This window comes from Citrus clementina, unplaced genomic scaffold (assembly GCF_000493195.1).
Source record: "Citrus clementina cultivar Clemenules unplaced genomic scaffold, Citrus_clementina_v1.0 scaffold_3, whole genome shotgun sequence".
Taxonomy (NCBI): domain Eukaryota; kingdom Viridiplantae; phylum Streptophyta; class Magnoliopsida; order Sapindales; family Rutaceae; genus Citrus; species Citrus x clementina.
In genome coordinates this window covers 34,771,885-34,781,740 of record NW_006262339.1, presented here as the reverse complement: position 1 = coordinate 34,781,740, position 9,856 = coordinate 34,771,885, and the positions used below count along the sequence as shown (strand labels likewise).

At 35.0% G+C, this 9,856-nt stretch overlaps 1 non-coding gene across 1 annotated transcript; it reads right to left on the bottom strand.

The window, feature by feature from the left end:
* Nucleotides 1–3,039: 3,039 nt before the first annotated feature.
* On the bottom strand, nt 3,040–3,146 carry LOC112100445. Its single transcript, XR_002906817.1, has one exon. It is a non-coding gene; the product is annotated as a small nucleolar RNA R71 (small nucleolar RNA).
* Between the last annotated feature and the right edge of the window lie 6,710 nt (nt 3,147–9,856).

Sequence of the window (9,856 nt, the reverse complement as noted above, 5' to 3'; positions counted from 1 at the left end):
CCATCTCTTATGTATGTGTGAATTCATATGCCATTAATTGTGTTATATCATTTATAAAATTCGTACAAATGACTTGTTGCACTTATGAATTTGATCACTTGTTCTTTACTTATAATAATGGTTTTTCTTAATAGCTATGTTGATTTTGATGATCTATATATTGTCATTATGTACTTATGTTTTACTTAAGTTTTGATGATAAAGAATGTGCATTGATGATTACATTGTATTTGATGAAGCTTTGATCTTATGCAATTTATGATTAGTGAATGGATGCATTTTTTGTACTTTATCGATGTATTGTTGAATATGCCTTACTTGTTTTAAATGATATCGAAAAAGGGAAAAAATATATACTTCGAGAATTTTAAGCATATAAGATTTTTTAAGTTATATTGAAATGTCACATTAGATCTTTGATGAGTTTAGTTGTCTTGATTTATAAAATGTGATTGGTAATTATGGAGCTTGGATAGTTGATAATATGCATGCCAATTTGGTAAAGAAATCAAAATCTCTTTGGGAAGAACAATTTTCAAAAATTCGGCATGAACTTGGGATGATTTGATTTCTTGATGATTTTGATGATTGATGATTATATGTGTGTTGCTTGATGAATTGAAGGAGTTGTTGGTTTGTTATAATTGTTTAAACTTATATGGAAGCGTTTTTAATCATGTTGTGAATTTGAGGATTTGTTCATTTTTAAGGGGAGACTCTGTCGAAATTTTTGCTCGCACAAAATGAGTAATATCTGTCTTGTTATTGCATCTATATGTCTTTTCTTTTTTATGATAAAGGAGGAGCTAAATATGATATATTTTTGGATAAAATTATTTTGGTTAAAATTTTAAATTGGCCATATATTTAGAGAGAGCATACAATATGATTTTGGATAATATGTATTTTGAGCATTTATTTATGGTTGATATGTGATTATGGTGATGATTTTGAGATATGATGATGATTTGATTACATTGTTTTATATGATATTTTGGAAGTGATATTACTAAACTTGTATTTGAGGTGATGCTTGTTGTTAGGGGGAGATTCACTAAGTTTTCTTTTTTATGATAAAGGGGGAGAAGAATACATGTTTTTGACATTGTAAAAATTTCTACTCTCTCTCTTTTCCATTAAGTTTTCTTTTTTATGATGAAGGGGGAGAAGAATACATGTATTTAAATTTGTTAATTTAGTAAATTGGCAAATTGTAAATGGAGCTTACATTTAGGGGGAGCAATTTGTGGAATCATTATTTAAATACATTTAAGGTTTGTCATCATCAAAAAAGGGGAGATTGTTAGCATAAATGTATCCATAATGTTGATTTGGATGATAACAAATAAGATTAAGAATGATTAAGTTTTTAAAAGCTCAAATTATTTTAAATAAATCATTATTTTCATAATATAAATGTTTTATATTTAATGGAAAAATAATTTTATGAAATTAGTTGTTTTCAATTAATAGTTTAAATTAAAAAAATTTTGAAACTCTGGAAATGGACTTATTTGTAAAGTTTTATGACGATTTGGGCCATAGAATAATTATAGAAAGTTTTAGGGTAAAACTATACTTTTAAAAAATAATTTCACTGTAGCGATCACTATAGCAAACGGCTAACTGTTTACTGAAAATGGCTAACCGTTTACTCAACGACACCATTTGAATCCTTGGAGGCTTGCTTAGTAAAATCCTCAAGCCCGGTGAGCTTGGAGGCGTGGACGTAGGCGGTGATTGCTGGACCACATAAAAATCATTGTGTTTATTTTCTCTTCCCTTACTCTTTTTGTTGTGCTTGATTAATTTATTTGTTATTACTTTAAATCCGTCTTAGATTTGCATTGTGTTTTGTTTTAAAATTGAATAATTTTTAATATCCCAATTCATCCCCCTCTTGGGTTGCATAACTAGAATTTCAAAAGTGATTCTGCCCAGTACTATAGGAGTTGCTGTAGCAAATGGTGTTAGTTTGAACAAAACAATCAGCCCATGAAGAGAGTTTGATCATTCAACTACCTTATTCTTATTGAATTCTTTTTGCACAAACTTACTTCATTACTACATTTACTTTGTTAAGTTGTTAATTTCATTAGTCAATCAACTTTATTAATATTTTTTTAGATAGAATAAAGTTTGCACTATCGTGATTGCTGTAGCATTTCTACTAATAACAGTCCTTGTGGAGACGATTTTGAATATTCATCACTTTATTACTTGTTGTGTACACTTACACATTGATATCAATAGCAATTGAGTTAAAATAACCAACAAGTTTTTAGCGCCGTTACCAGGGAGTGATTGTTTATTTTCGAATTGTGAAGTTAATCTTGACAGTGCCAATTTGATTTAATTCGTTCTATTTATTGAAAGATCAAAACTTGCATGGGCAAAGAAAGATCTGTTGAATTTCAATTTGATCATGATATTGAAAGGACTGTAAGGAGATTGTGAAGAGAGCAAAGAAATTCAAAAACTGCTTCAGAAATGGATAACTTGCAAGATTTGGGAAACTTGGATACTTACGAGTCACTACAACCTATCAATGTTCAAGAAGGGCAAAATGAGCACATTAATCAGAGACAATCAGGCAACAACAATATCATTTACATGGCAGATGACTGAGACAAGGCTATCAGAGATTATATTGTGTTAACTCCTCAAGTTGTATACCCTGGAATAATCAGACCTAAAGTGGAAGCTGCCAACTTTGAACTTAAACTTGTGATGTTTCAGATGCTGCAAATAGTGGGTCAGTTTAACAGACTGCCATCTGAAGATCCTCAACTCTATCTTAAGTTTTTTTTTTTTAGGTGAGTGGTGTTTTTAAAATTGCTGGAACATTACAGGATGCTCTGAGACATTTTTAAAATTGCTGGAGCATCACAGGATGCTCTGAGACTTAGATTTTTTCCTTACTTCCTAAGAGATCAAGCAAGAGCATGGTTGAATTCTTTACCATCTGATTCCATCACTACATGGAATGACTTGGCTAACAAATTATTGATGAAATATTTTCCACCAACCAAGAATGCAAAATTGCGGAACGAGATTACCTCTTTTCACTAACTTGAAGATAAGAGCTTGTATGAGACTTGAGAAAGATTTAAAGAGTTGCTCAGAAGATGTCCTCACTATGACATTCCTGTTGCATAAAACTAGAAACCTTTTACAATGTGTTGAATCCAAGTACGAGATTGATGGTCGATGCTTCAGCAAATGAAGCCTTATTATCTAAATCTTACACTGAAGCCTATGAAATTTTGGAGAGAATTACTAACAATAACTCTCAGTGGCCATCAACTAGACAAATTGTAGCGAGAAAAGCAGTAGGAGTATATAACATAGATGCAATTACAACACTATTAGCCCAAGTAAATCATTGACTAATATGGTGAAAGCCATGACTACTGTTCCTACAACAGTAAAGCAAGTTACTGAACTATCTTGTGTGTATTATGGAGAGGAGCATGTATTTGACAAATGTCCAGAAAATCCAGCATCAGTAAACTATGTAGGCAACTTCAACCGACAGCCCCAGAACAACCCATATTCAAGTACTTACAACCCTGGATGGAAGCAACACCCAAATTTATCATGGAGCAATTAGAATCAGTATGCTCCAGCATCCAGTGGACAGAACAGACATGCTCAGCCACCTGGTTTTCATCAACAGAACAAAGGGCAAAGACACACTAGCCATGATCAATTCAGTTCATTGGAAACACTTATTAAGGAATATATCGTGAAGAATGAGGCAATTGTGCAAAGTCAAACTGTATCTCTCAGAAACCTGGCAAATCAAATTGGACAGCTTGCCACAACAATGAGTAGCAGATCTCAAGGAAGTTTACCCAGTAATATAGAAGATCCAAGAAGAGAGGGTAAAGAACATTGTAAAGTGATCAAATTAAGATATGGGAAGAATGTTGATATTCCTGTTGATGTGGCTAAAAAGAGGTTGGAACTTAATTCCTCACAAGAATAGCCTCAAGTTGAAAGAGAGTTACAGTAACCCAGTTATCAAGATACTGGTGTTAGTAGTCAAGGTACGGCAGCCTTGGAAGGAAATTACTTAATACATGTTGAAGAAGATGTTGCAACACCAGTGGTAACAACTCACAATAAATCGAAGGAGCAGAAATTTGTACCTCCTGAGGCTGTACAGCAGTTTAGGCATCCACCTCCTTTCCCACAGAGATTCCAGAAATAAAAACAAGACAAACAATTCAGCAAATATTTAGAAGTACTGAAGCAATTACACATCAATATACCTTTTGTGGAAGCCTTAGAACAAATACCTAATTATGTGAAATTTTTAAAAGATATCTTAGCAAGAAAAAGAAGGTTGGGAGAATTTGAAACTGTTGTTTTAACACAAGAATGCAGTCACATGCTTCAGTGTAAGATTCTTAAAAAATTGAAGGATCCAGGAAGCTTCACAATATCATGTTCAATTGGGACTAGGTACAATGGCAGAGCACTCTGCGACTTGGGAGCCAGCAACTAAGAGTAGGAGAGTGCAAACCAACAACAGTCACTCTGTAATTGGCTGACAAATCTCATGCATATCCTGAAGGAAAGATTGAAGATGTATTGGTGAAGGTAGACAAATTTATATTTCCAGTGGATTTCATTGTACTAGACTTTGAGGCTGATAAAGAGGTACCGATTATATTTGGAAGACCTTTCTTGGCAATAGGGAAGACTTTGATAGATGTACAGAAATGAGTGCTAACCATGAGGGTGAATGACCAACAAGTCACCTTCAATGTATTAGAAGCTATTAAGAGTCCTGATGAGGCAGAAGATTGCAATTTTATGAGTGTCGTAGATTTTGCCGTAACAGAAAGAATAAATAGATGCTGCAGTAAAGAAGTTATCAAAGCTGTCACTTTTGAAAGCTTTGAAGAAGAGGATGTTACAACAATCCAGATAAATTGGATAGGAGAAAGGAAATCTGACAGACATAACATATTTGTTGAACCTCTAAATATTTCAAATAAGGAAGTAAAGACAACTTTGCCATCTATTGAATCACCTCCTACTCTTGAATTAAAATTATTACCTGCACATTTGAAATATGCTTATCTTAGTCAAAACAATACACTTCATGTAATCATTTCACTTTTTTGAATGCAGATCAAGAAAGGAGTTTAGTGGATGTGCTTGGGAAATACAAAAAAGTAATTGGATGGACTATGGTAGACATTAAAAGAATCAGCTCATTTATATGCATGCATAAAATTCTGTTAGATGACTGCTGCAACAATTCATTAGAGCAACAGAGAAGGCTAAACCCCATTATGAAGGAAGTTGTGAAGAAAGAAATCATCAAATGGCTAGATGCTAGGATCATATACTCGATATCAGACAGTTCATGAGTGAGCCCAGTATAATGTGTTCCAAAGAAATGAGGAATAATAGTGGTAGCAAATGAAAAGCATGAACTTATTTCTACAAGAACAATAACTGGATGGAGGCTATGTATAGATTACAGGAAGCTCAACAAAGCCACAAGGAAAGATCAGTTTACATTCCCATTTATAGATCAAATGTTGGACAGACTTGTTGGTAAACAATACTATTATTTCCTCAATGGGTATTCAAGTTACAACCAAATTGCTATAGCCCTAGAGGATCAGGAAAAAACTACATTTACCTGCCCTTACGAAACTTTTGCTTTCAGAAAAATGCCCTTTGGCCTGTGCAATGCTCCAGCAACTTTTCAGAGATGCATGATGTCTATTTTCTCAGATATGGTGGAGCAAACATTGGAAGTCTTCATGTATGATTTCTCAGTATTTGGAGAAACGTACACTGATTGTTTACACAACTTGGAAGTAGTTCTTAAAAGATGTGAGATGACTAACTTAGTACTTAATTGGGAAAAATGCCACTTCATGGTGTAAGAAGACATAGTGTTGGGTTATAAGGTATCCAAAAATGGCATAGAGGTAGATAAGACAAAGATAGAAGTGATAGAAAAATTGGCACCTTCCACTTCAGCCAAGGGTATTAGAAGTTTTTGGGGACATGCTGGATTTTGCAGAAGATTCATAAAAGACTTTTCCAAAGTAGCTAAACCATTATACTCACTACTGGAACATGACAAGACTTTTCATTTTTATAAAGATTGTCTTTAAGTTTTTAGAGAATTGAAGAACGCTTTGATCACTACACCAGTAGTTATAGCGCCAGATTGGACTTTACCTCTTGAGCTGATGTATGATGCCAGTGATCATTCTATTAGAGCAATGCTGGGGCAGAGAAAGAATAAGGTCTTCCACTCTATTTAATATGCTAGCAAAATTGTAACTCATGCTCAGATTAATTACACCACTACAGAGAAAGAGCTGTTAGCAGTGGTATTTACTTTCGATAAATTTATAGCTTACTTGGTGGGTACTAAAGTGACAGTTTACACAGATCATGCAGCCATCAAGCACCTAATTTCAAAGAAAAATACCAAACCAAGATTAATAAAATGGATCTTATTGCTTCAGGAATTTGATTTGGAGATTAAAGATAGAAATGAGACTGAAAATCAAGTAGCAGACCATCTATCTAGGCTAGAAGCAGATACAAGTACATTGACTAACAAGACATCACCGAAACATTTCCTGATAAACAACTATTAGTGCTACAGCAACTTGGATCTTCATGGTATGCAGATTTTGCTAACTACCTAGTAAGTGAATTGCTACCACCTGAGTTAAATTTTCAGCAGAAAAAGAAATTTCTTCATGATGTTAGAAGCTACCAATGGGATGACCCATATTTGTATAAGTTATGCTCAGATTAGGTAATTCGAAGATGTATTTCAGAGGAAGAAATTCCACATATACTGCAATCTTGCCATGCTGCAACATATGGAGGACATTTTGGTAGTCAAAGAACAATTGCCAAAGTTCTGCAATCAGGTTATTACCGGTCTTCTATTTTTAAGGATGCTTATGAGTTTGCTAAATGTTGTGACATGTGCCAAAGGACAGGAAACATAACTCAAAGATATGAAATGTCATTGACAAACATTCTAGAATTGGAGATTTTTTATCTATGGGGAATAGACTTCGTGGCCCTTTCCTACCATCCTTTGGGAATTTATATATCCTAGTTGCTGTGGATTATGTCTCCAAGTAGGAAAAAGCTACAACATTACCCATTAATGATGCCAAAGCAGTGGTGAATTTTCTTCAGAAAAATATCTTTTCCAGGTTTGGCACTGCACGAGCAATTATTAGTGATAAGGGTACTCACTTCTGCAACAAAGTATTTGCTGCAACAATGGCTAAATATGGAGTCAAACATAAAATTACGATAGCATATCACTCACAATCCAATGGCCAGTCGGAAGTGTCTAATATGGAGATTAAGAAGATTCTAGAAAACGTAGTTAACCCTACAAGAAAAGATTGGTCATTGCGCTTACATGACTCCTTATAGGCTTACAGAATAGCATGCAAGACACCACGTAGCATGTCTCCCTACCGAATTGTGTATGGGAAAGCTTGCCACTTGCCACTCGAGTTAGAGCACAAAGCATATTGGGCATTGAAGCAATTAAACTAGGATATACATGCTACAACAGAGCAAAGGAAACTTCAACTATGTGAACTTGATGAATTACGGTTATTCTCATATGAAAATGCAAGAATCTATAAGGAGAGGACAAAGCAATGGCATGACAAACACATCCAACAAAGAAAATTGATTCCTAGTGAACTAGTTCTGCTCCATAATACCAGATTAAGATTATTTCCAGGAAAGCTGAAATTTAGATGGTCTAGACATTTCAAGTTGATCAGAATTTATCCTCATGGGGCTGTTGATCTCTTAGATGAAAAGACAGGCCAGGAATTCAAAGTTAATAGGAATACAGTTAAGAATTACATGCATTATGCTACAGATTGCTCAAAGGAGGTCTTACTTCCTAGTGAACCAGCATTGTAAGCACTCAAGAAAGGTTAAGCTGAAGAACCTTAAATCAAGCGCTCAATGAGAGGCAACTCAATATTGAGGCAGTCATTTCGAATGAAATGGATCCTCCATGTTTCTGTTATAATTTTTTTTTGTTTTATTTTCTTATTTAGGAATGTTTAATTTTTATCCTTTTATACTCTGACTAAAAAAAAAAAAAAGGAAACGAAACACACCAAGTCAAGCAATTCTTGGAGTTGGGTTCAATACTGACAATTGGTGTTGTAATGTTAACAGATTGCAAGGACGAGCTACTTAACAGCAACCGCCTGAGGAGATTGTAGTGTAGATTGCTAGAGCACACAATTTGTTGTTGTCGCAACAAATTTTACCATTACAGTGATTTAATTTCAGAGCCTAACCTTTTACCGTTGGAGATAATATGTGACGGCTGGTTGGGTGAATTCGGATAGAGATTGGGGAAGGATGCTTAATCCCTTAAATGACCGCATGAATATTTCTTTTCTATTTTTATGGGATATGCTTAATAAATTCAAAAAATTCTTCCTTAATTTATCTTTTTTACTGGATTTGTTTTACTTTATTTCCACCTATATAAGGGTTTCACTATGCACATTGACCTCTAACACTATTTTCTTGTCCTTACACAGTCACACACCCACTACCTTATAACTTCTTCTTCCCATTTAACCCTTGGACATATTACCACAATCATCATACTGCTGTAGCAATGCCAAGGTATAAAAGGACAAGCAGCCGACTAAAAGATCCCTTGCGATTTCAAAGTTACCATGCGGAAGAAAAGTATGAAGAATTTATTGAACCGTGTAAGATTTTAGAAGAAAAAGGGTTTCAGTTCCCCCATCAACCCTTGGGAATTGTGCAATCACTATACGCTGCAGCAGCAAAACGCGAGTGGCTAGAGTTTTGTAACCACCCCCGAGACCCTGTGTTGCCACTGGTGAAAGAATTTTAAGCCAACTTATTAAGCCTTGGCCAGTATAATATTTAGTTAAGAAACTCTCTTGTACCATTAGATTCTCGAGTTATTAATGTTTTTTATAATTTACCCTCTGAAGTTAATTGCGAGTATGCCAAATTACTTGGCACTTAACCCCACAAAAATAGAACAAGATTTTCACAATACTTACCATAGAGGGTGCATCTTGGGCTAATGAAGAAGGGCGTGTGATTAATAGAATAGATTTGAAACCCATTGCTACGGTGTGAGTGAAATGTTTAAAATCCAGATTGATGCCAACCACATACACCACTACTGTTTCACAAGAGAGGTTAGTATTTTTGTATGTCATTGTTAGAAGGTTACCCATAGATGTGGGAAGAATTATAGAAAAAGAAATTCAGGATTGTGCTATGAAAAAACACAAAACGGCTGCCTTGCTATTTCCTTCACTAATCACCAGCATTTATGTGGTATCGGGAGTCCACATTGATGCAAAAGATGAACATGTTAAGAATTATGGTGCTCTCACTGCACGCACCATCGAACGAATTGCTGGTGAAGTTACTGGAGCCCCACCCAAACCAGCTACTGTAGCAGGGGTGAGAAGAGTTATTGGGTTGGAATATAGAATCCAAGCACTGAGCACCATCATCACTCAATGTGCTGAAGCTCAACAGAGGGAAAACAATTGGTTTTTGAGCTATTTGCAGCACTTGGAGGACCACTTACACCAGTTTGTTGTATACATGAAAAGTACCCACCGAAATTTCCCTGATTCATTGCTACAGTAGTTCAATTTTGGTACCTCCACTACAAATGCTCCAACAAAAGGTAGTGAAGATGCTACTGACACAGATGTACCGGAGGAAGAAGCTGCAGCAGAACCACAACTAGGATCCATCAGACCAGCTAGAAGAAAATGGTGCTTACTCTATAAGTGACAGTTCC